The sequence below is a fragment of the Mastomys coucha genome, unplaced genomic scaffold (genome assembly GCF_008632895.1).
Source record: "Mastomys coucha isolate ucsf_1 unplaced genomic scaffold, UCSF_Mcou_1 pScaffold21, whole genome shotgun sequence".
Taxonomy (NCBI): domain Eukaryota; kingdom Metazoa; phylum Chordata; class Mammalia; order Rodentia; family Muridae; genus Mastomys; species Mastomys coucha.
The window spans coordinates 60611679-60637742 of record NW_022196904.1 but is presented as its reverse complement, the minus strand read 5'-3'; the positions used below and the strand labels follow the sequence as shown (position 1 = coordinate 60637742).

General features: G+C 41.5%; 1 long non-coding RNA gene across 11 annotated transcripts in view; it reads right to left on the bottom strand.

The window, feature by feature from the left end:
• LOC116102385 overlaps nucleotides 1-26064 on the bottom strand; it is a 181734-nt gene that overhangs the window by 61758 nt on the left and 93912 nt on the right. For 9 of the 11 annotated variants that reach the window (XR_004123131.1, XR_004123134.1, XR_004123125.1 and 6 more), the window contains one exon: nucleotides 10531-10728. The exons of the other annotated variants lie outside the window; for them this stretch is intronic. This is a non-coding gene — a long non-coding RNA (uncharacterized LOC116102385). The remainder of the gene's footprint in view (nucleotides 1-10530; nucleotides 10729-26064) is intronic. 11 annotated transcript variants of the gene reach the window in all.

Here is a 26064-nt window from a genome sequence, read left to right as displayed (position 1 = left end):
CCCTAAAAGAGAGTGTGCAGGATATCTCAGTAGGTAAAGATGCTTGCTGCCAAGCCTGACAACCTGAGTTTGGTCTCTGGGTCCTACATTATGGAAGAACAGAAAAGACTCCAAGTTATCTTCTGACCTCCATGTGCACCCTTGGGCAAGTACACACACACACACACACACACACACACACAACTAAATAAATATTTTAATTGAGAAGAATTTAAAAAATAACATGCAAATGGAGTGAGTGTTGTTGTGTTTCTTTTTGTTCTTTTTGCTCTTCCTTTCAGTGGTTGCTAATGATGGAGGCTGTGCTAGGCACACTTTCTCGGTGTACGTGACCAATAACTGTTTTGTATCTTGCTGTCATTTAAACACAGCTCTCTATGATCTACAATTTTATGCACTTGTGGTCAAGCCACCTTTGATATTAAGTGAGATGACACCTCAGATATTGCAAGATTGTGAGGACCCACTTGACACATTAGATTGAAATAAACTTAAGATCATATATGTCTGACTAAAGGTATTTTTACTTGTTGGCTGCTTGTTAACCATCTCTGATGGTTCGACTTACAGCTTACACATCATTGTAGTAAGTAAAATACGGAACAATCCAAGTATCCAGCATCAGAGGAAGTGGAAGAGAAACTGCCTAAGGGAACGACCTGACAGGATGGAGTAAGAAAAGACACACTCATCATACAAGAAACATACGTGTGAAACTCACATACTTAAATCATAACGTACTTCAAGCTTAATTAAATTCCTCACATTCCCAACATTTCACTGCCCAAGCTTCTGGTCTAAAATTTCAGGGTCCCCTTTAAATCCTTTCCTTCTCTCGAGCTCCCTTACAGTCATGGGGTGCCACTACAGCTCACATCCCTCTCCACCCATCTTGCTTTCCTCAGTCACTGTCTGAATTGTGACCCTTACCCTCCTTTGTCTAGAAGACTGGAAATGCCTAGTTATAGGTTGCCTTGGGCTTCATCTCTCAACAGTGGTATTCCTCCTTCAGGGCTTGTAGTTACCTGTCTGAAACAGAACTCCTCCAAAGTTCTGAAGCCTGCTGCCTTGTGTCTCGACACTAAAGAAGTATTTTTTCATCACAGGATCAAAACCCTTGGAAATTCATGCTGCCAAGGGCCACGTTAAAGGCCTGAGAAGATTCACAGGGAACAACCTATGCACTGGGGTTTCTAACTGTTTCTCACATTTTATTTGGCCTTAAAGCTTCCTTCTCCACTGAGCACCATCTTCTTGTTTATTTTATTAGATATTTTCTTTATTTACATGTTATATGATATCTCCTTTCCCAATTTCCCCTCCGAAAAAGAGAAAAGAAAAAAAATAAAAAAACTCTGTTCCCTCCCCTCTCCCTCTACTCACCAATCTACACTCTCCTACTTCCTGGCCCTGGCTTCTTCTACACTAGGGCATAGAACCTTCACAGGACCAAAGGCCTCTCCTCCCATTAATGACTGACTAGGCCATCCTCTGCTATACATATGCTGCTGGAGCCATGAGCCCCACCATGTGTACTCTTTGGTTGGTGGTTGAGTCCCTGGGAGCTCTGAAGGTACTAGTTAGTTCATATTGTTGTTCGTCTTAAGGGGCTACAAACCCTTCAGCTCCTTGGGTCCTTTCTCTAGCTCCTTCATTGGGGACCCTGGAGCACCATCTTCTTCAATCAATCATCTCGTAGTTGTTACTTTTCCCTGAATAAGAACACTCTCTGGTCCAATCAGATATTTCCTTCCGAGTAGTGCGGCTCCCTGACTTTTCAATGTGAACAGCTCCTATGAAAAGCTTTACACCTTGGATTCAGTGACTCCTGCACTTCTAAAGCTCCTCATGAGTCCTTGCTCTGCTGTGGATTGTTGGATCTCATAGACTTTTGTTCCAGAGTTCTCCTTACCTACAGGACTCTGTGTGGCCTTGGCTTTGTGACTCTGAAGCACAGATCATACTACCCAGCATGCATCGGGGAGCTCATGATGTGTTTCTTGCACTACATTCAAGTTCAATACATTACAGAGTGTAGGTGTCCATGCAAGTTCATATAAAATTTCTCAAGAGTCAGAAATACATAACTTTAAAAATATGTAACCCTTTCCATCATGGTAGCTAAGAGATTTCCAAAGAGAGGTTGAATGAGCCCTTCTTTCATAATGATGAAATACTTTATAAAGAAAATAAATTTAATTTATCTTACAGATGTGTATAAGCAAGGTCTGGGGGCCTTATCTGGTGGTGATAACCTCATTGTAGACAGAGATCTGACACAACACCGAGCATCACAAAGAGAAAGGTATAGAGGGCCTTGGAAAGGCTGTCTCCCCCATCTTATAAAATAGCAGGCATAGAATTGTGGGATACCCACCCTAATCACTTTATGTGATCCCAATTGTTTTCCCAAGCACCCACCACTGAACACCATAGACACAAGCTGAAGACACACTCATGCATACCAGATTTGGTACTGGACACCATCGAGGGCCAGTCCTTGCCCAGGCACTTGTCACAACCCCAAAAGGAAGAGTAACTTTCTGGCTCTAGGCTACCAACACAAGTCTCATTGAGAAGCGGCATGTAGCTCCCCAAAAGTTAGCTTTCAAAGAGTTGCATAAAGCAATATTTTTTAGCGGAGGCAGATCTGTGAATGACTTTGCCACTTTCCAGCTGGGTGAGAAGCTTCACCTCTTCACACCTCCTTTTGCTTGTCTGTAAGATCAGGATAAATGAGGCAGCATTGCAAAACATTTAACACCTTTCTTGGCACATAGCAGGCCATCAATAAAAGGCATTGCATGGGATTCTGCTTCCTCTTGAGTTTCACAGTTTATAAAAAATAAAAAAAAAAGGAAAGCACTCAAATAAAATTAATAATTGACTCAAAAAAAATCTGTTACCAAATGTATTTTGGATAAATCTATTTAACTTTGCCACTCTGTGTGCTATTAAAATTAAAACATGGGCTTCAGAGGAGCCCTTCCAGCTCAGATAAACAGTACTTATAATTACACATTTGAGCCTTACATTTTAACACAAACTGACCCCAAATAGTGCCCAAAGCTTAGCAGTCTGAAGCCTTGATGTCAGGAAGGAATGGTTGGAAAAGACCCCATATATCAGAGAGCTCCACTGCTAAGGTTGAGACCTTTCACATTCTTCTATTATTCTGTAAGGAAGCAAAATATAGGAGGCAATTTAAACAGGCTGGGCAGGAAACAATACCCATTTCCCACAGGGGACTGGGCACACAAAGAAGTCTGGGCCACCATGGGGTAAGGGTACCAACTCTGATGAACACCAGTCCCCTTGCACCCCAGTTAACAAGGCCACTGGTTCACTTCTTTTCTTCCCAGAGATTATCATGATCAATTTGTATGATGATTATGAAAAAATTAAAACAGCATTTCTAAGGATCAAGTTAATAAAGGTCTCTGAGACTAGAGTTTCCTGGAGGGTACCACATGTAATGGAGAGCTCCTCCTCCTTTTCCACCTTTTTATTGGTGGTGTCTTACATCTCAATCAAACCCTGGAGACTCTCTCTTCCTTAAGAGCAGATAATGAACTTAATGCAAATTCAAAGGGGAAATAAAAAACAAGAGGGTATAATGGAGTCAGAATGAAAGGGAGAGAATAGGAATTTGCATGCCACAGATGGGACTACAAAGCTGCGATCTCTGCATGCCCAGGGACAAGAACCTACATTTCCTAAATGCAAATGGAAAATCTTTCCTTTTTCTATACTTCCACCTGGCCTGGGAAAGAAAGGTCTCCAGGGAGTCACCACCTTCTGCTGGATGACCAGATCTACCTAGGATCCTATGGAAGCAGTTGCAGTGCCTCCTTTGAGTTCCAACTTCCTTCTCATCCTCTGTTTCACACACAAAAGTCAAGGGACTTTGCTGTCCTGTTCCCTGCAGAAAGCTTCTGACAATTGGATTTTAAGAACAAAACCTGTGGAATCAGCTTATACCCCATCATTTCTCTCCATGGGTCATGCTGCACACAGAGCAGAAATCTACCCTATACAAATTTGACTTCATAATTACACAAAGAAGACCCAAAGCAACAGACTGTTCAGCTCTCCCATTTACAGTGGGTTTTACTGTTAGTATCTAACGATTTATTTTAAATAAGCAAAGGAAGCTTCTCCAGTAGAAGGTTCCACGTAGGCTTTTCAAATATACTTTAGTGTTCGTTGACCTCTACTCTACCTTCCTATAACATTAGTTCTTTGGTTTATGTTTCATCTCCTTCAATTTTGTAGAACCTCATGATGTATAAAGCCTTAAGAGGGTGGAGAGATGGTTCAGTGGAAAGACGCTTGGGAACTAAGTGTGAGGATCTAAGTTGGCGTCCTCAAAACCCATATAAGGACAGATGTGTTAGGTCAGGTCTGTTATCTCAACACTTCTTTGGTGAGATGGGAGACAGAGACAGGAGAATCTCTCAAAGATTATGGGCCAATTAGGTGGGCTTATGTTGCTGCAGTAACAAGAAGATCCTGCCTCAAGGTGTAAGAGGAGGATGGACACTCATGGCTGTCCTCTGATCTACACACACAAATGAACACACATAAACAACACTTGGATTAAAATAATTTTGAATGTTCTTAGTTGTGCTGCCTCAGTTTTACTGTAATTTTCTTCTATTCAAATGTATGTGAATACACACACACACACATACACACACACACACACACACACACACACATGAGAGGGGGGAGGCAAATGAAATGAGGAAGGAGAAAGAAAGGGAGGGAGAGGTAAGGAGGGAAGGAAGAGAGATAGAGAGAAAGAACTCAATGACTTGTATCTGGCCCACCCAAAGAGAATAAACTGTGCTATTCCCTTCTGTGTTCCTCTATCCCACAAGAAGGAATGTTTTTAAAAGAATAAAAAGTCCAGTTATATTGACTCTTTTACATTTCATCTATAATGTATCCCTTATGCCTTTCCAGTGACTTAGGCAATCTCTTCAAAAGTATAATACCATCATTGAACACAGAGTAGCAAGTGAAATAAATTTAGAAACATCTACTGAACATGTGCATCAGGCCAAGCAGTGCATCACAGCACAGAAAGTCCAAGACAAACTGTCAAGTAGGGCCTTGGTCATGGCCAGGTGCCTGTTTGAAGGGACCACTGAACAACATCATGTCCTGTCCATTGGGTAGAGCAAACTGCCGCTAATGACACCTTCCCACAAGAAGGTTCATTTGTCATAATCTCCTTATTCTTCCATCCCACTGAGGGATACAGAGAGGTCAGGGTGGAACACAAGATTGTTTTGGTGAAAGGTCATATGAGTGAGCTGGATCTCAGCATCTTTAAGCAGACTGTGGGTGGTCATTGCTTCCTCTTTTATCGTGTGTCTATACTCTTAACTTGTGGGTGACCTCTTTTTAAACATCGAAGTTTCTTTCTCCACCATCCCTGCCTTCTCTATTCTAATAGACTCATAAGAACTGGATGTCACTTGACAGTGGACAGATGATGTTAGACTGCACTGTCACATGCATGGCTTTGTGGCTGGGTAAACATGATGGTGTGCATTCAGATACCCAACACAGTGCAGGTCACTTAAGACATATAACAGCATGTGAGATGCCATCAAGGGGGTGACAAACAGAAGGGTGCCAGCATCACCTATGACAGCATCATCTACAATCAATCATTTTCTACCAAATAGGAGGGAATCTGAGATTAGATAAGGGTGAGGAAACTGTGGTCAGAATATTATTGTATGAAAAAAATGTTTTCAATTGAAAATGAACCAATAGAAGGAATATACTCTAAAATAATAAATCATATACTATAAACCAAGTTTTGTGGTACACATCAATAGTCTCATCACTGAAGAGGCAGAAGGGAGACTGCAAGTTTGAGGCCAATTTGGGTGTCCTAGTTTGCTTTCTAGTCATCTGATAAGTACCACAGCCAAAAGATACTTTGAGGAATAAAAAAAGAAAGAAAAGTTGACTTTAACCTAGAGTCCATCAAGAAGGGAACTAGGGGCAGGAATTCATGGTAGGAACTATAACAGTGGCCATGGCAGAACCTCCTGACTTGCTCTCCCAGCTCACAGTCAGCTATCTTTCCTATTCCTCCTTCCCGGGTGCATCTGCTCAGGATGGCACATCCCACAATGGGTTGCTCCTTCCAGTATCAATCAGTAACCAAGAGAATTTCCCCATAGACTTCTCAAAAGGCCAATCTGATGGAGACATTTTGTCAAACAAGATTTCCTCTTCCCAGAGAGCTTTAGTTTGTATCAAGTCAATGAAAAGTAACAAACAAACAAATAAACAAATAAAACTAATCAGTACACCAGGATGCATAGCAAGATTCTGTCTCACATATATATGCATATACATATATATCAGATACATATAAATATGTACACATATGTATCATATACATACATATACATCTATATCATATACATACATACATGCATATATCATATACATATGTTTATTACATACTATGTGTTATGCATAACTGCATGTGCTATATTTTAATTAGACTGGCAGTACAGTGGGTTAGTTCAGACCAGCATCCCCACATGAGCAAAGTGATGGTTACACTCTGATTTTACTATGACTACAATACTGTCAGGCCAGAGAAATTTTTCCACTCCATCATAAAGCCATAAAAATGGCCATTGTCACATATGTGATTCATCATTGGCATAATGTCATATCGCTTCTGATAGCTTGCTTCCCACTGTTGTATGCATCAGCACATAGGAGCCTTGGGAAGTGATAAGGGGCAACATACACACTGAGTGTAGATGGCTTTGTGTCTCTCCCTTCTTATACCCATTATGCATGAAGCATAGAAATGGCACTGTGTTCAACCCTTGCAACTGCATAAGCATGAGTCCTGAGCCTGTTTTCTCAGGTAAGAAAAAATGAGGGGCAGAAAGGTAGCCCCAAGACCTCAAGTGCTCTCCAGTAACCTAGAATTTGCAAACCCAAGAAGTAGAATGCAGGCTGGAGCACCATCATTGATGCTCAGCACTCATGCCCAGTGCCTGACATATACCTGAAGCATGGTAGGCTCTCAAGAAATATGTGTAGAGCTGAATTACAAAAGGAAGGCTGGAGAAAACAATTCTTGAGCAGATCCCAGGGACCCCCAAGGTGAACACATAAATCTGTAAGTGGGGGGGACTTGGTTTTTCCTGATCACTATAGGGCTGTTCTTCAAGGCACCCCACACATTCCTCCCCTGTACTCTCTCACCAGCCCTCTGGGGCATGGAGACATTATTAGTATTCAGGCCCTATGATAGAGGACCGTCTCCAGGGTGTCCACTCTCACCTGCTCACTGGTCCTTCTTCAGGGTCAATGCCAAGCCTGCACAGACATGAGGAAGCCCCTGAGGGAAGCTAACCATTTGTCTTCTTGGTAGGCTTTCATTTCTTTGCCAATAAGGTGATCTGCTTCACAACACATGTCGATGTATTTGACATCTGTCATAAAACCCAGGTCAGGCAGTTCTGTCTTCTGTTAAAACAAGGCATTCGACAGAGACTTCCTCTGTTGTTTGAGCTCCAGCAGAAATAATTATTGACATGTCTGCACATCTAGCCAACCCTCTTAATGGGAGCCATAAATTACTAGCCCTGGTCACTTGGACAAGGAGGAGACGCTACGGTATTAGACCTGAAGAGGAACTGGTTTCAGATACGTATCCGTCTTTAACTTCTTTCTAAAGTTCTCATACCTGTACTGAGGTGAGTCTTAGAATTACAATGTGGGAGGACATTGATAATCATTTCTGCAAGTCTACTGACTTGCCCCTCCCTAGACTGGTAGTAGGATTGACCCTCTTGGAAGATTTCACATCAGGGAGAATTGTAGACATGAATTCCCTCAGTACAGGCCACAAATACAAGAGAGAAGCACACATCACTTCTCATTATAGACACCCCGAGAAGTACCCATGGGAGACAGACTTTAATTCCCCAAGGTCTTGCTAGTTGGGAGATTAAATAAATAATAAACTATGAATACAATACTATGAATAAACCCAATATCATGTTTGAAAGTGTACAGCTCCCTTGGGCCTCTGTGGATCAAATATAGATTACAAAGTACACTTGGCAAAATGAGAGAATGTCTCTCCCTTGAGCAGAAAACATGGGCATTGTAGTTTTTCCTTCTGGTTGGAAAAAGTGGGGTGACTTTCATGGGGTCAGCAGTGTAAGTGTTAAGGACTCCTGTTGTTATTGTTAATTGAAAATACTGTCTCCTACATAAATTCTGATCATGGGTGACCACCGCATCTCCTCCCAGGTATTTCCCATCCCCCTCTCCATTGAATTCCAAGCCTTCTTTCTCTATTGTTAAAAATCAAACAGGCAAAGAAGATAAATAAATAAATAAATAAATACCCAGAGTAAAAATAAAAGGAAAAGCACAAGCAACCCACACAAGCACATACCCCCCATACACACACACTCATACACACACACATACACACACATACACATACACTCACACACACACTCACACACACATGCAGAGACACATAGGGGCACACAGAGACACACAAATCACAACCGATAAAAAGACAAAATTGGAAACCATCATTTATATGTGTATGTAAGATTTTTTTTAAAAAAAGGCCAAATAAAGCAATATGAGACAAAAAAATTCTACAAAAATATCATTGATGTCCTCCACCGCTGGGCACAAGACCTACCTCTAAGTGTGATTTCTATACCCAGTGTGACTCCATTGGAAAAAACCTCATTTTTCCTATGCAAATGTTTGTGAACTGGAGCTAGATTCTTGCCTAGGGTTGGGAGCTGTTTCCCTCTTGTCCCTCTCACCTCTGGGACTCTGTCTGGTTTGCACACGCAGGCCCCATGCATGTTATCCAGTGTTCTGTGAGCTCATATGTGCGTCAGTTCTGTGTATCTGGATGACAGTGCTTCCTTGCAACACCTATCCCCTCTGGCTCTTGCAATCTTTTTACCTCCTCTTCCGCATAGCTGTTGGAGCCCTGAGGGGAGGGGTAATGAAGACTTCCCATTCAGGACTGAGCATTCTCAAGTTTCTTAGTCTCTATACACGGTCCGGCTGTAGGTCTCTGTTAGTTTCCACTCACGGCATAAGGAGGCTCCACTGTTGATGGCCGAAGATGTGGGTAAGTATTTGCAGAGTTAAAATGGACCCAGGACTGGAATTATAGATTCATGGAACAGCACTTATCCAGGAAGTGTGAGCACCTGGTTTCAATCTCCAGACTTGTGCACATGCACATACACACACACAGAGTTCCATGCACATACACACACACACACATACACACAGTTCCATGTACGCACACACATACATTTTCCCATGTATACACATATACTGTTCCACATGTACATACACACATACATTTTCACATGTGTACACACACACATACACTGTTTCATGCACACATACACACATACACTGTTCCATGTACAAATATTTACATTTTCCCACATATACACATACACTGTCCCAGGTACACACACACACACACACACACACACACACAGTGTTCCATGTATATACACACATACATTTTCCCATGTACACACACACACTGTTCCATCTCCACGGTGTACCCATAGAGATCAGAGGGGTTGGTTCTCTCCTTCTACAGTGGGTTTGAAGATGGAAGTCACATTGTCAGGCTTTCCAGAAAGCATTTTCACATGCTTCACCATTTCAATGCCCCATCCTGAACAAAGCATATTGGCTAAAACAAGTATCTCACTCTGGCAAACAGGAAACAAGTCAGAATAGTGGTTAGGGATACTAAGTTTGAGACCAACTTGACTTCACAATAGCCCAGTCAGCTATTTGGTGGAACGAGGGTTGTAAATGCTCATGAAGTTGAAGTGAGCCTTCTTGGGGTGACCAGAGTCAATCGAGAATACGCAAAGATTACTGTTAGTAATGCCTCCTAAACAGAACCTTTAAAAACCAAGATCTGTACAGACAGGGAGTAATTCCCAAACACAGAATGATGTACACTATAAAATAATGTCTCTACTACAACATCCTTTGTAGGACTCTCTCTTTTTTTTTTAAATTCAGTAATTGAATAGAAATCAGATGTTTTTGTTTGCAAATGTATAACCTGCTGGTTCTGTATCTTGATGAGAAATGGACTGTCTTGTTCAAACTGGAATAAATTGTTGAAAGAAATACAAGTGCTTAGGTGTTTGCTTCAGGATGTGGAAATCATCTATCATTTGGACTTTAAACTGGAACATTCTAAAGAACTTAGCTCTTACTGTCACACTGATCACCTGGGAGCGTCTGTTGGAAGAGGAGCAGAAGCACTGTCTAGTTGAGAGATTAACTCTACCAGAAGCAGAGAAAATCTCCGATTTCCTCCTGTCCAACCCACTCAACTCTAACCACCCAAACCTGTCCCTGGCTTTGAAAGGAGAGGAAGCAGCTAAGTCCATATCCACTAACACCACTGAGAGTTAAGGATATTGAGATAAAGGTAATTTAACTCACATTTCTAACTATGAGCAGGTCAGGGACCAGGCATGGCAGCTGACTCCGAACACTCAGTCTTGGGTGTTTCACAGCACCCATTTTCAAGCCGAGTGGACCCTTCATCTCAAGTGTGCATCCATTTCACAGGAAGTTGTACTTCTTTTGTAGAGTCTGAGCTAGCCAGACAGATTCATGCTGCACAAGTTCTCCAGCCTCCTAAGAGATAAAGGCCCAAGGATATTACAGAATGCAGTGTAAGGACTGTGATCTATTCAGCAATTTGCTGGGGATGTGTGATAATATTCCCTATAAATGACTCCAAATGGAGCCTACCAGCAGGCAATCTGGAGTGTGAAGTTCATGTTCCCTTTTGTGTGTAGGATTTCAACAGGGTAATTGCTGGGAATTCCAGGAAGGTTTCTCATTCCACATTGATGACCTTTGGATGACTGGCATGCTGTAGAACATCCCATCATCCAACCTTTGCCTGGTTGCTTACTTTAAGGGAAGGGTCGACCTATTCCATTCAATGTCCTGGACACATAGAGGATGTACTGAGGAGGAATCAGCCTACTTCCCTGGCAGATTCTAACCTGTGTTTGGGGAAATGGAGAGTCTTTTGCATGAGTGAATGAATGAATATAAGGCCATATTGTGTTTCTCTTCAAAAAAATGAAGAAGCAGCTCACCTCTGTTACAAAAGCTCTGTTTTGATCCTAGGGATTGCTCTGGTATTTGCTGCCCACATGCAAGAACAAAACTATCTCCACTCACAAATTTCAGCAGAATTACTGCTCCATGATTTCAGTGTAAACTTGGCGTGCCTCTTGGGCATATTCAATTTGGCTACTGTCATTTGTCTTCATATTATTCGACATAAAAAGCCAACGACACATGTTGAGGTTTTACACTAACGAAGCCTTTCCCCTTGACTTGCTGATACTTAAACACTTAAGACCACGCACTTCCTCAGGATTGTCTTCATCTGCTTAAGCCTAAATTCTGTGCCTGTAGGTGGGGAATGACTGGATACTGTTACGCCGATAGCTGGTGATAATATTTCGACAGTCATTGTTAAGCTTCTTAAGTTTCTTCTTCACTTCAGTAGCATTTAGCATCTCGTTTTCTGAAAACCTTACCAATGTGCCATAGGGAAAGTCAGATGCGATACTGTGTTGGGAGAGATTATCTAGGACTAAGCTGCTGAGGGAATGTGTCGGCCTCGCTCAGCCAGCCTTTCCATAAATGCACCTCTATAAACCTCTCAGGGGTAAACTGGGTCATTTGATATTGTTTCAGAACATCTGGAAAAGAGTAACTGGCATGGGGAGGGCTGGGAAATCTCTTTGTACAGAGACTCCGTGCATAGAAGGAAAACATGGCTAATGACACATCTTTGATGGTTTAAATGACTCTAAACCATCTTCTTGTTTACAAATGCCCACGCTACCGATTAGCAGCTTTGGTTCCTAATGTGAGGGGTCTGGTAAGTTCATTGAGTTTGGAGAATAAGGGGTGTTAGGTTCATGAAGGCTTTCTATCACTCTTTTTAACAGTGTTTGGCAATTGGGAAACTACATGTAGAGTGAAGGTCTCATCAAGGACAGCTCTGAAAGACTATTGTATAGCGGCAGAAAAACAGATCAGACATGGTGGCTACCGGAGGATGAATGGAAGAGGACACCCAGAGGTGCTGCTGAAGGGTAGGAAACTTCAGCTATCAGTATGTTTGCGAGACCTGAAGCCTCCCATGGCAACTGTAGTTCGTTACAGTGCATCTGTCTGGACATACAGTTCAGTGGTAGAGTACTTGCCTAGCATGTGGGAAGCCCCAGAGATACCATCCCCAGCATATCACAACCCAAAATAATCAATAGAAATACTTTATTATGTACTTGAAATGTTCTTAAGAAATCAGATCTTCTTTTAATCAAAAATACTTTATTATTATTAATTATTAGTAGTATGTGCATATGATATGTATATGTGAGCATATGATACGTATTGTGTGCATATATGTACATGTAAGCATGAGAGTACCATTGCATGTATGTGGGGTTCAGAAGATCTACTGTGCTTTATAAAGTCAGGTCTCTGCTTCTGTTCTTACTTCTAGGTTTCTGCCTTGAGTTTTGGTCCTGACTTGCCCTCATGGTGGACTATCTAGCCTAGGAGGGAAATAAGCCCTTTCCTCCCTAGGTTGCTTTTGGTCATGGTGTTTATCACAGCAACAGAAAAGAAGCTAGGAAGAATTTCTTTATTCTGTACTTACTGAGTATCAGCTGATACCCTACACCAAGAGCTGAGCATAGGATGTAGATGTGTGGTGCAGATGTGTGATGAAGGCAGATGCTCAGGGATGCATGGAGGGCATCAACAGTCCTCGGGGGAGTCTCTCAAATGAGAGAATGCTAGGAAGACAGAAGAGAGGCTAGTATTTGGGGATCTTCAGAGATAACAACCTATAGGCAATGACATTTAAATTGAGGCCTTAAGAAAGAGAATAGAAGGATTGAAGAGTTGTTTGGTTTTGGCTTGGGTTCGGTTGGATTGAGTTGGGTTTGGTTTGGTTTGGGTTTGGTTTGGGTTTGGGTTGGTTTGGTTTGGTTGTTTTTTAGCCAAAGATAGAGGTTCAAAGGCCCTGAGGTAGAAGGGTGACATTTGGCCCACAGAAGGAATGAGATGAAGTCACACAGAGGGAGATCTGCTAATCTGAAACTGGTGACACCTGCACAGAGGCCCAGCCTCTGGGCAATAGTTGTATTGAACAGCTGCAGGAAGGTGGGATGCTGATTTCTAGGCATAAGAGGACAAGACTGACTACTGCTGAAAAGATTTCCTGCCGCTCACTGGGTGGCAGCCATGTGGTACTCACTTCCCACTGAATGGACATGTGTGATTTATGGTCTACAGTCTTTCTAATATCACTTCAAGGTAGTAATTTACACTTGTGTATGCATGTTGTGCTGAGTAGTCTTATGTCAACTTGACACATAAACTAGAGTCATCTGAAAGGAAGAAACTTTAATTGAACATATATATATACCTCCATAACATCTGGCTGTAGGGTATTTTCTTAATTCGTGATTGATGGGGATTGGGGTGCTCAGCCCATGTCGGTGATGCCATCCCTAGGCTGGTGGTTCTAGGTTCTATAAGAAAGCAGGCTGATTGGGCTGGTGAGATGGCTCAGTGGGTAAGAGCACTGACTGCTCTTCCGAAGGTCCTGAGTTCAGATCTCAGCAACCACATGGTGGCTCACAACCACCTGTAATGAGATCTGACACCCTCTCCTGGTGTGTCTGAAGATAGCAACAGTGTACTTAAATATAATAAATAAATAAATCTTTAAAAAAAAAAGAAAGAAAAGAAAGCAGGCTGATCAAGCCATGGGAATTAAATAGCACTTTCCCATGGCCTCTGCATCAGCTCCTGCCTCCAGGTTCCTGCCCCTCCTGAGTCCCTGTCCTGACTTCCTTCAATGATCAACAACAATATGGAAGTATAAACCAAATAAACCCTTCCCTCTGCAACTTGCTCTTCAGTCACAGCAATAGAAACCCTAAGATACATGTACAAAGTGAACAGTGTGTACGTGAGGATGAGGAGAGACAGAGAAACAGCACAGGTGTATGTCAGGCCTGGAGCTCCTATGGATTCTCCTGTGTTCACCTCTGATCTCCCACAGGAGCACTGATATTAGATACACTCACACCGTGAATGCAGTTTCATATATCTATGGTGATTCAAACATAGGTCCTCACACTTAAGCTTCAAGGGCTTAAGTGTGACCCACCAAGGCACCTCTCTAACACAAGGTAAATATTTTTACCCCACTCTTTAACATAAAAACCCTATGGCTTAGGGAGGGGAAGGGCACCAGCTACGCAGCTGCCTGTGGGGCCACATCTAAAGCCAGACCAGCCTCAAGCTCTTTTCTCTGGGCCATACCATCTGCCTCCTCACGGACCCAGTTATAAACTGCGAAGCGTTTATCATGAGTATATGACATTTTGTTCTTTCTAGCTCCTTGCTGTTTGAAGAGACTTTTCAATGTATTGACTAACAATGTTAAAGTGATATCAGGAGCGTTTAAATCCCTATAGAATTGAATTTAAACTAACATGTTCACCTTGCCTATTAGAAAGGAATTCTTGGAGGAAAGTTCTAAGTTAATGCTGTCCAGCTACTGGTCACCTGAAGTCTGGAATTAGACTGACATGGGTTCTAAACTTATCTTGTCCAGTTACTGACTGGGTAACATAGACTACCTTGGTCATAAATATGAAGACTCAGTTTTGTCCCCTGTAAAATGTGCATATTAGTATTGATTTCCGTGGATCACAGGGGCAAATAGCTACACAAAGCAAGTTCCTAGTTCCTAGATAAAGTTGAGCATATAAAATCCTTGACTATCATTACTCCCATGATAGCATAACACAGATGATTATAAATGTAATGCAAGCCACTCTCCAAAAAAGGTGAACAAAACATGTAGACTAAGGCCTGGAGAGATAGCTCAGCAGATAAACTGGCTGTCATACAAGCATGAAGACCTGAGTTCACATTTCCAACACCCATATTAAAGCCAGGCATAGTGGCATGCATCTATAATCCCAGGCTTGGACTGAAGCAGAGAGGAATGGGGACAAGGTCTGAGGAGCTTACTGGCCATCTAGTATATCTAAAATCGTGAGGTTAGGGTTCAGGGAGAGACTCTATCTCAAAAATAAGGTAAAGAACCATAGAGGAAGACCCCTGAACTTCAATGTCTACACTTCACATAGATGTCCATGGAAAAGCACACCTGCCCCTCAACATACAGGTGCACACACACACACACACACACACACACACACACACATACACATGCATGGGACACACATACACATGCATGCACACACATACACATGCATGCACACACATACACATGCATGCACACACATACACACACATGAAAGGGGTTGGGGTGAATTAAGGAAAGTCCTGTCAAGATTCTACACTAGCACTACCCACAGCCATGCTCAAGGGTTTTTGTCTTCAAGTTGACACAGAAAATCCACAATAATAATTTATTAAATGAAATGGAGAGTCCTCTGCCCATTGCTTGGCACAGATTCAGCCACTGATCAAGGTTAGCTGTTGGAATAACATGACAACACTTTTGTTTAGGGTTATAAGAGTTCTTTGAAATCATCCGGATAAACTCCTATATTTCATAGGTGATGGTCGCGTGAGATCACAGACTTTCACAATATTTCAGAACTATCTAGACTTATGAAGGTAGGATGAAGCTCAAGTAATCTGACATAAACAAATTTAACCTGGACGTTTAAGCTACAGCTGGTTTTTCATCATATCACTGTCTAACTGGCATTCCATCCTGCTTGCCTGTCCCCGTCACAGTGTCTTTCTCATTCCCCACTAGTTCCTAGCCTCAGTCCAACCACTAAGCATGTACCATGTGCTCAATAAAACATGTATGGAATGTCTGAATTGCATGGAAACTAATCAGTTTACACAATGCCAAGAGAAAAACAGGTCTGCTATAATGTCCATCCCAGGATTCTATGGAGGACTTAAGTCTCACTGTAACTCTTAGAGGTAAAGTTATGTTATATAATAACATGACACCTAAAGACACAAGGTAGAGCTTTTCCAGGTAGTCAGACTTGCTAGAGCTGGCCCTGACTTGAGGCAGTTTCTCACTTGACAGACAGAGAGAATTTGGTCTACAATGAGTCAGATAGGCAACACTCAGATAAAATGGCCCAGCAGTTCAAGGGGTAATCCAGGATGTGAGGTTGAGACTATCACAACTTGGTGACCACCTTAGAGAATAAGATGCATTTCCACCATGTACAGTTACCAGTCCTGCTGCTGGTCACTCACCATTGTCCTAAGTGTCATCTGATATATCTTTGATCCCAAAGGGAGGCGCAAGCAGTGATAAACAATGCTCTAGTCTCCATGAAGAGATTTCCATTAACTGTCATTGACCAGACCCATGCACTTACATGTATCATCTGCTGGAAGCCTTATTTTTGCCTGGTTTGTAGGGTATCACCCTTTCTAAGAATGATCTGCCCCACCCCCAACTCTAGTATGATGGAAATTGATGGGACAAAAGATACAGAGGGAATGGTCAATGACTCACTTAAACCGAGGTTCAAATTCAGCATCCATCAAAAAAATTACCATAAGAACTTCCCAGCTCACCTCAGCATATGGTCACTAACAAGATGTCTAGAATATAAATATATGTCATGGTGAACAGGTATTTATTTCTTGAGAGCCTAAGCTCTATCTGTAAAAGAATATATAATCTAGTCTACATGTTGAAACAGAGTGAATCAAAAACATGTAGATAGATAGTAGATCAATTGGTAGAGAGAAAAATGAGACATACATACATATATATACATAGAATATATATATCATATACATATGCATATACAGCATAGACACAGTTCCTTTGTGATTAAACATGACTAGAAGAGAGCTGAGTATAGATCTCTTTAAGCTACTTATTACACGATTTGGGAGGTTGATTTTGAATACCCTCAGACCATTTTGCCAAAATCACCATATAAAATTTTGCTGCTTTAAAAGAGAGGAATAAAGTCTTTATAAGCAGAATTCTTTTATGTAACATTCTACCCATGCAGGATCACACAAGAACATGGGTCAGAACAATATTCCAATTTCATATTTTCCTCCCACTTCCTGCACAGAACCTGTATTCAGCAGGCCCCCAAGATCAAAAGCCACACTAATACACGGCTTACATCTATAAGTCATGGAAAGGATGTGGGTTCGTGAAAAGTTATGGTTTTCCTCCCTCTCAAAAACCAGGTAAATATTTGATATTTTGCCAAGGCTGCTTAAAGCAGGTTAGATCTACATTTGACTTTGCTGTTAAGTATAAAGGGGGAAAAGAATCTCTGAAATGTATAACCAAAGAGTTTCTTTCTTTCTGTAGAGTTTGAGGCAAAGAACAAGTTTTTTTTCTGACTCTCAGACATACTACAGCTTGAATGTTACGGGAACATCAAATATGGTTATTGTCGCTGGAGCTCAAAATTTCACTCTATTCCACTTGAACACTGATTTGGAGTTCATAAAAATAGCAACAGTAAGATCGCCAAAGACATCCTATAACCTTAACACAAAGTAAATATGAACATAGAACAGAAATGTAACCTTTTCAAAGTTCCCTGAATGCAAATACCATGCAGAAGCCACTGACTACTGAATGCTCCCACGCTTCTTCAATATCTGAACCACCCTCCAGGGAACAGCATGGAGGCTTAGTTTGATCCCTCACAGCTCTGTGAGCCCTCTCCTTCAGTAATGGCTTCTGGATGTCCAGCCATCATTTCTAGGTAGTCAGTTTCTCAAGAATGCACCAAGTTATAACCACAAAATTTACAAAAGAAACTTCTAATGAAACTTACGGATCTGTTCATCTCTCAAGACTCACCAACATTATCCTTAAGCCATTATCCAAAGCTATCTATTGAAAGGGAACATACCCGCCCAGGGTTGGTATTCAATAGGGGGGCACTTGCCTTGCATTCTTGACGTCCTATGTTCAATCATCAATCCTTGGTATGACAAAAATTAAAAATAAAATGCAGTTTCAAATGTAGTTGCGAGACAATGTGCTAAGACAACATCCCTCATCCTTCTATCCCAAAGGCATGTATTTGTATGATGAGTTTATGTAACGCTTCTGGAGTTTTGAACTAAAAGTTTACTGACAAGTATATGAGAGCAGGGAGTTAGAAGAGGATGTCGTAGATTTATTGTGATGCTCTAGAAAGCGAAACCTCAGGATGAGGTTTTAAGATTGGGCAGGTATTACAATGAGCATCACTGTAAAAGTAGGATCTGACTATGCTCTGTTCAGGCTTGAATGCTGAAAGATTCACAGAGACCTGCCTGATAGATTCCACCACAGAACTCACAGCAACTCAGCCTCACCCATAAAAACAACAGACGACAAATGACCATGCCCAGCAGAGGCCAGGAGGATGATGGGAGAGACAGACACATGAACAGAATGGGCAAGTAGAAGGTGGATCTGGGGGATGAAAAGCATTACCCAGGGGTACTTAGTGTTTCGATCATTGCACAGCATCTGCTGAATCTAAATTTAAAGTTTGAGCTTCATTCTGGAGAACTGCTTGGAAGTCACAAGTGTTGTCGGAGAGGTGGGGGAATATAGTGCAGTCAGTGGAGGGTTTCTCCAGCATATACTAGGCCCTAGGTCAGATCCCTGGTGCCACATAAAACAAGACATGACAATATAAGCCTATAATCCCCATACTCCAAGGGTGGAAGCAAAAAGATCAAGGTCATCTGTGGTTATAACTTCAAGACCAGGCAAAATACAAGAGACCCTGTCTTTAAACTAAAAGAAAAAAAAAACTAAGAAGCTCAGGGGGATAGCCTTCCCAAGGCTCCTTTCTCTAGAACTGACTGGTTACCAACACTTATGCATGTCAACAAATGAAGAGTATTCTAATACACCTTCTAGTGACACTTAAGAACACAGGACACTTCCTAGACACTAGTAAGAGTTAACTCCTTATCTTTTGTTTACTTAAAAATTGTGCAGCATTTATTTAGAGGAGGTGGGGCATGTATACCATGTTGCACATAGGCAGGTCAGGGAATAATTTGCAGGACCTGATTTTCTTATTCCACCACATAGATCCCAGGGAATCTCATGTAGATCAGGTGGGCAAGCTTGGTAGCAAGTACCTTTATCCAATACTCCATCTCACCAGCAACACACATCCCCAGTTTTAAAAAATGTTTTTGATATTTACAAACCTAAAACCAATGGTTCATCTTTCTATAATGCCCAGGATCTATAATTATGGTTGTTAAACTTATCAACTGAAGCTTTGGAAGTTGTCTTAAATTCCAGTGAACAACAAAGAAATAAATATTTTCCATACATCAATGGTGGGGAATAGATCGGTCAATCAATGATGTAAAATGAAGAACTTCATTTGTTTAATGTTAAAACATCAGAAGTCAGTGATGGAAGCTTAAAGAGAAGAGAAAAATGTAGACTGAGAATCTTCCAGATTCTGGGCGACAAAATCTGAGTTTAAGGAAAGAAGCTTGGTTTCCTACACGTTGCCTTTGTTTTTGTTTTGTTATGAAAAAAAAAATGTTTAAATGTTTCACCTGTAAAATTAAAGAAATCTGTTCTCTAATGTCATCCCCATTCGTGAACGCTTGATAAAGGTGCATTTTTCAGAACTGGATAAAGCAACACACAGATTTAACGTTTACAGAAACACTGCCAGCAAACCTTGAGAGAAATTAGCAATTCAAGTCCTTTTCAGGTTCTACACAAGGTTGTAAAGAATCATATGTTGCTATTAAGGACTGTATAGCTGTTAATTCAAAAGAATTTTCCTATGTAAAGGAAGATCTTCCTATAGATAATTTTAGCATTTGAAAAGCATGGCTTCCACAAAAAAAAAAAGATAAACAAAGAAAATTTTAGATGTTTCAGAGACAACATTCTGTGCATGTCAGCAGCATGGAACACATTGTTTTTCATTAAAAAAAAATATTATAAATGGCCAGTGTCATAGGAAAGTGGATTTTCTTCAGACTTTCCTTTTTTGGAGTTCAAGGGATATGTGAAGTTAAAGAGAGAAGCTTGTCAAAAAACCATCCCATCTCCTGTAATTAGGTCTGCTCACAAGGATAACAGCTGTAACCGGAGTTTTAAATTGTGATGCTTACCATCTTCATTAAAGGCATTCAAGAAGACCAGACCATATTTATGGGTTTTTTTTTAAGTGTTTTTTTAACTCTTTGGCAGAAACAAATGTGTTTCCCAGGCACTCATATGTGCTACTGGATTCAGAGGTTGTTGTTGAAAAGACATCTTTGAAGGGGGAAAAAAAAAAAAAACATTTTCCACTATCGTTGGCCGCAAGTAGGGATAAGGGTGGGTGACTTGAATACTTGAGAATGTGACTGTGTGCCCTGTTAACTTAATTTTCCACATGTGTAAATGGAGCCCTGTGTGAATGCAAGGGCTCCACACTATTGGTGAAGAGCCCTCCATAAGAAGAGTACTAGCAATAGCAAGGTTGATCACAGCCTTCACCATGGCTCTGCCACTTATGCTAGGTCGCTGGCATGCATTTCCTTCTTTATTACTTAGTAACAACTGGTTGAAGTATTTACTATTCTTATCTCCATTTTACTAATAAAAACTGAAAAACACAGAGAGCTTAAGCAGATTGTCTAAGGTCAGAGAAATCAGCCTATGGCTGTGAAAGAAGTTCTTCCAGCCGTGGGGCAAATGTAGTTGCAAATAAAAATATTGGCAGAGAACTCACAAGTTACTTCTGTCTGGTGGTAGTATGAGATACATGTGACCTAACATAAGGCCACATTAGCTTTTGTCATTAAAACAAAAGCATATCCCCTATATCAATAAATGCAATTTATTGTCAAACCTTATGCATATGCATACATAAATATGAATATACACATACAAACTCAGCTACCCGATGTGGCAAATATTCTTAAATTTTCAAAGAGATTGATTTTCTTTACCTGAAATAATATAAAGGTATCTCTCATGTGTTTTTGCTGTCAGAGGCTATCCCTTCTATAAAGCAAGCATGTTCTAAATGTTTAATGGCTATATGCATACGCTAGTATGTCTGTGTTTGTGTCCCTAGCATAGAATATTATTCATAAATCTTTCATTAGAAAGTGATAAAAAGTCAACTCAAACCAACTAAAACCAAAAGGAGAAACAAACTAGTTTTTATCAGAGAGGAATCTGGAGCATTCTAGCAGTAGGCATCACTGAATCCAGGCATTCAGCCATGTCATATAGATAATTCGCCATTTTTCCTGCTCTGTGCCCTTCTGTTTGCTCTATTCAGAAGTTCCTTCTGAGTCAGGATCTTGTTATCATCAGTTATGGACTCTGTGTGGCTATTCTAGAACTGAGAAGTCTTCTTTCACCATAACATTAACCAGCATGCCAAGGAAGCACTGAATTGGTATGGCCAGCATCTTCCCTCATCCCAGAACCAACCACTCAGATGAGGCAACTTGTAGGTCAACCAAGAAGAAAGAAAAGGAAGAAGAGAGGGAAAAAGAATGTGTGTGTGTGTGTATGTCACACATACACACACACACACACACACACACACACAGAGAGAGAGAGAGAGAGAGAGAGAGAGAGAGAGAGAGAGAGAGAGAGAGAGAGAGAGAGAGAGAGAGAGGAGGTATTCATGTAAACAGAAGAGTAACTACATTTAGCCTCTTGGCCCAGAAGTTTCCAAAAGATTCTTATCTTCAATGTTCTCCCAAGGTTTAGTTTCTAAACTGAGAAATGAGTAGATCATTCTTTCTTCCTCCAGCTGTGCTCTTTGTTTTTGTCTGCTTATTTTATTGTTTTTTTGTTCCAACAAGACAAGGCCTTTGTGGGTGACGTCATTTGGTGGAAACTTTCTTCTTCATTGTATTTGGTGATAGTTATCAACGTCATGGTGACAAAGCCATCATTCCAATAAACCTACACCCATAGTTAAAACCATAAATCAGCAAATGGATACTACAAAGTGTGTCTCACTGGATACTGGTAATTTCTTGGAGACTCTGAAGTGTTGGGAGTCCTGTGGTCCTTTCTTACACTGCAGTGTCTCCCTGCCCTCCTACATAGTTCCCATTGGTTGCAAGCATGGCTACACTTCATTGCAGGGCCAAACATCTGGGAATTCAGAAACTTGTCAAGTGATTGAACAAGAAGGTAAATCACACCTTCTGAGGGATCCATGGGAATCAAGTCCCAAATAAAGAAAGTTATAAATATTTTTTAACTGTGTGCTATGAGAAATAAGAAAAAGCTGGGGAAATGTCTTCAGGCAACCAGAGTCTGAAAGATTAAGAGTTCAGGCATCAATTTCCAGCATCCACATGACAGCTCACACCTGTCTGTAACTGCAGTCCTAGGAAACATACATACTCACACAGATAGACATTCAGGCAAAACATCAATGAATATAATAAAAATCCAAACCATTTAAAAAAAAAAAAAAAACAGGAGTGGTGGTGCACACCTTTAATCTCGGTGCTTGGGAGGCAGAGGCAGTTGGATCTCTGTAAGTTCTAGGCCAGCCTGGTCTACAGATCGAGTTCCAGGACAGCCAGAGCTGTTACATAGAGAAACCCTGTCTTGAAAAATGAGAGGGGGTGAGAGGGAGAGGGAAAGGGAGAGGGAGAGGGAGAGGGACAGGGACGGGGAGAGGGAGAGGGAGAGGGAGAGAGATCGATCGTTTAGACATGATGAACTGAGGCTCTCAGGCTGTGTGCTTCATTCCAGCCTCATGTTGATCCTAAGACTTCTTTCTACCCAGAGGAAAGAGAAAAACAAGAGTGGGAGTTACACCCCAGACAACAGGTACCAGTTGTGGTTCCCTGAGCTTGAAGCCCTCCCCCTCACTACACTTCTGTAAATTAGAGCCTCCTCTTTGGATTCCTCCTCACTAGTATTCCTGTTTTTCCTTTTGATCCAGGGACAGCACAGTATGGACTGTGTACTCCTTACCATAGTACATGATTGTTAGGCAGCCTTTGGTTTATTTGTCCGACCCATTCCCTTCCCTTCCCCCGTTTCCTATCTTTCTCAGCCCATAAGCACCAGAGTTGCTAAAGAATGATAAACCTTCAATCTGTGCACATCCTTAAAAACCAGGATTTCCTCATCCTGGATGTGCATGTAGCACTGACTCTCTTCTGTTTTCTTTTATTTTCCTCTTACCTCACATAAGTACCTAGGTTTCTTTTTCTGTTGCTGTAATAACATACTCTGACGAAAGCAACTTAAGGGAGGAAAATGTTTATGTCTACTCAGAGACGACTGATCCAGCCCATCATTGTCAGAATTCATGGTGGCAAGAACCTTTCAGCAGTTAGTCACATAATAAAGAACAAAGAAGCAAAGAGCCACAGATGAATGAATGCTTGACTCCCTTTCTCCATGTTAAACAATCTGGGATTCCAGCCCAGGGATAGTACCACCTATTTAGATGTGCCTTACCCTCTCAATTTACCCAATCAAGTTAATAAACCATGGGTATATCAAGAGGCCCTCTACCATGTAATTCTAGATTCTGTTAGGCTGACATTTAGTACTAGCCATCAGAATAGGTTTTGAGTTTTAGACACACTCCTTCAAACTAATGCATGAAATTGAGTAGTCATCCCTAAGACATCTCAGAATCCATCTTACCAATCATGAGTCTCCATCCTCAGGATCACATACAACCGTGGGATACATGCTCTCAGAGTCCAAAAGTGCCTGAGAAAGAGCTCCTCTTGCCTCTCCTGGTAGCACAGCTGAACCAGGGGTCCATGGAATGGTCTTCATTTGGCTACCTTCTTGACCAGTCTGGGGCATAATCATCATGATGATATAATCAAAGTAATATCATGATGCAAATAGGGAATATGAAGCTCAAAGAGAGAAAGGAACAACATCCATTCATGTAGTTACTGTTGACTATTATGAACATGCTGGTTTGTGTTGTGAGCCTGTCTTCAATGGGGTGATGGTGGGCTGTGGTGGGCTTTAAGAAGTGGAGCCAATGTCATTGACTCTTTGGCCTGCTTACAGGACCCTGTTCCTTTTACTGAGTTGCTTCATCCCGCTGCGATGGGATGATATGTGCCTGGTCTTATTGTGGCTTGTTGTGTCATATTTGGTTGATATCTCTGGGAGGTCTGCTCTTGCCTGAGGAAAGGTGGGGCAGGGATGGGTATTGGGGAGAGGAAAGGTGGGGAGAGACTGGAGGGAGGAGAGGGAGGAAACTGCAGTGAGGATGAAATATATGAGAAGAAGAGAAGAGAAGAAGTGGAGCCTAGAGGGACATCAGGATGGTCTCCTCTTCTCGAAGGACATCAGGATGGTCTCCTTTTCTCATTCTGGTCTCTTGTGTGTCACATGATCTCTCCTTCTCAAAAGTACTTCACTGCTCTGATGCCCTGTCCCATGAGTGAAGCAGCCAGGCACCCTCAATAGAATTGGTGCAAAGCTGTCTGGATTCCTCTAAGACTGAGCTTAAAAAAAAAAAATCCTTCTTATTTCATTCTAGGAAAAGAAACTAATTAACACAGTAGTTAACTGGTGGAGTTTGAGTACAAGGCCACATTTTCCCTGATTCCCAGGCTTACATCCTTGCCCTTATCATGCTAGCATAAGATCAAGCTAGGGATCTTTATGCTCCAATAGCCTGGAGCGGAGGCAGCAAGGATACCATTAAGGATCCCTCTCATAGGGAGACCAGAAAGCAATTGCTTCCTTTCAATAGGCATCCATTCCCCCAGAACCTTTAAGCAGGCAGTGAAGAGCAGATACCAGCCCCAAGACTGTTGTATAATCAGAGGGGAGAGCAAGTCCCATTGGCTGGGGGCCAGGAAAGCTTAGCCCCCCCCCATCCCTGCAGCAAGAAGATTAGCACCTGCCATCTGGCAACCAGAGGCTCCCCATGCAAGTTGCAGCTTCCACCCCAGGAATCACTCACTGTTCTGTCCTGCACTTTGATGGTTCTATTAATGAAGATGAAAACTCAAGATATGCCAAACAGAGATTAAATGGCATCTTGGTAACATGATTATCTCTGAATTACTAGCTGCATAGTGAACTAGCCAAGTACCTAATCCTGGGAAGACTGGGTACTTCAGAGAGCGATGGATATCACTCTGTCAGAGTAGAATTTTACTAAACTGAACACCCTGGAGTGGCTTCCTCTGTCCTAGAAGTCACTCTTCTTCACAGACTTAATTTCTAAATCTGGGCTTAAATGTGCTAGAGACTTCTCTAAGGTCAAATATCTAGAAGAGGCCAAGCTAAGGATAAACCTAGGTCTGTTGTTTTCCAGGGTTGGTGAGGGCTGAAGGAAATATCATGTTTTGAATTAGGTTGAAGACAGCTACAGAGAAATTTGAGAAAGTTCTGAGAATTACTTCCTAAGTGGAACACCAACCCCCAAAATGAGAATTATGACAACTTCTTCTTTTTAAGATAGAAGATGGAATTTACTTAATGGTGCCGGAGTTGGGGTTGTTAATGACTATAAAATATCAATAATCAGATGGATAAATTGTCGATAGTATAGCTAGAGCTGTGTGAGAAGGACTTTGCTTGGCAACTGTGGAATGGAACGTGGAAACACTGGGGTCACAATTAGCACCTGAATGCCTGGCTGCCTTACATAATTTAATCACATGACACCAAGGACTTGGTCACATGGCACACTGGAAAGTTGTGTAATATGTGAAATTATATATGTATACATCAATGTCTATCAACAAGTGTTTCAGAGGGGTCCCATATCAGATATCCTGTTTATCAGATAATTATATTATGACCCATTACAGCAAAATTACGGCTACAAAATACCTGTAGAATTACAGCTACAAATAGCAACAAAAATAATTTTATGGTTGGGGGAGTCACCCCAGCATGAGGAACTATGTTAAGAGGTGACAATG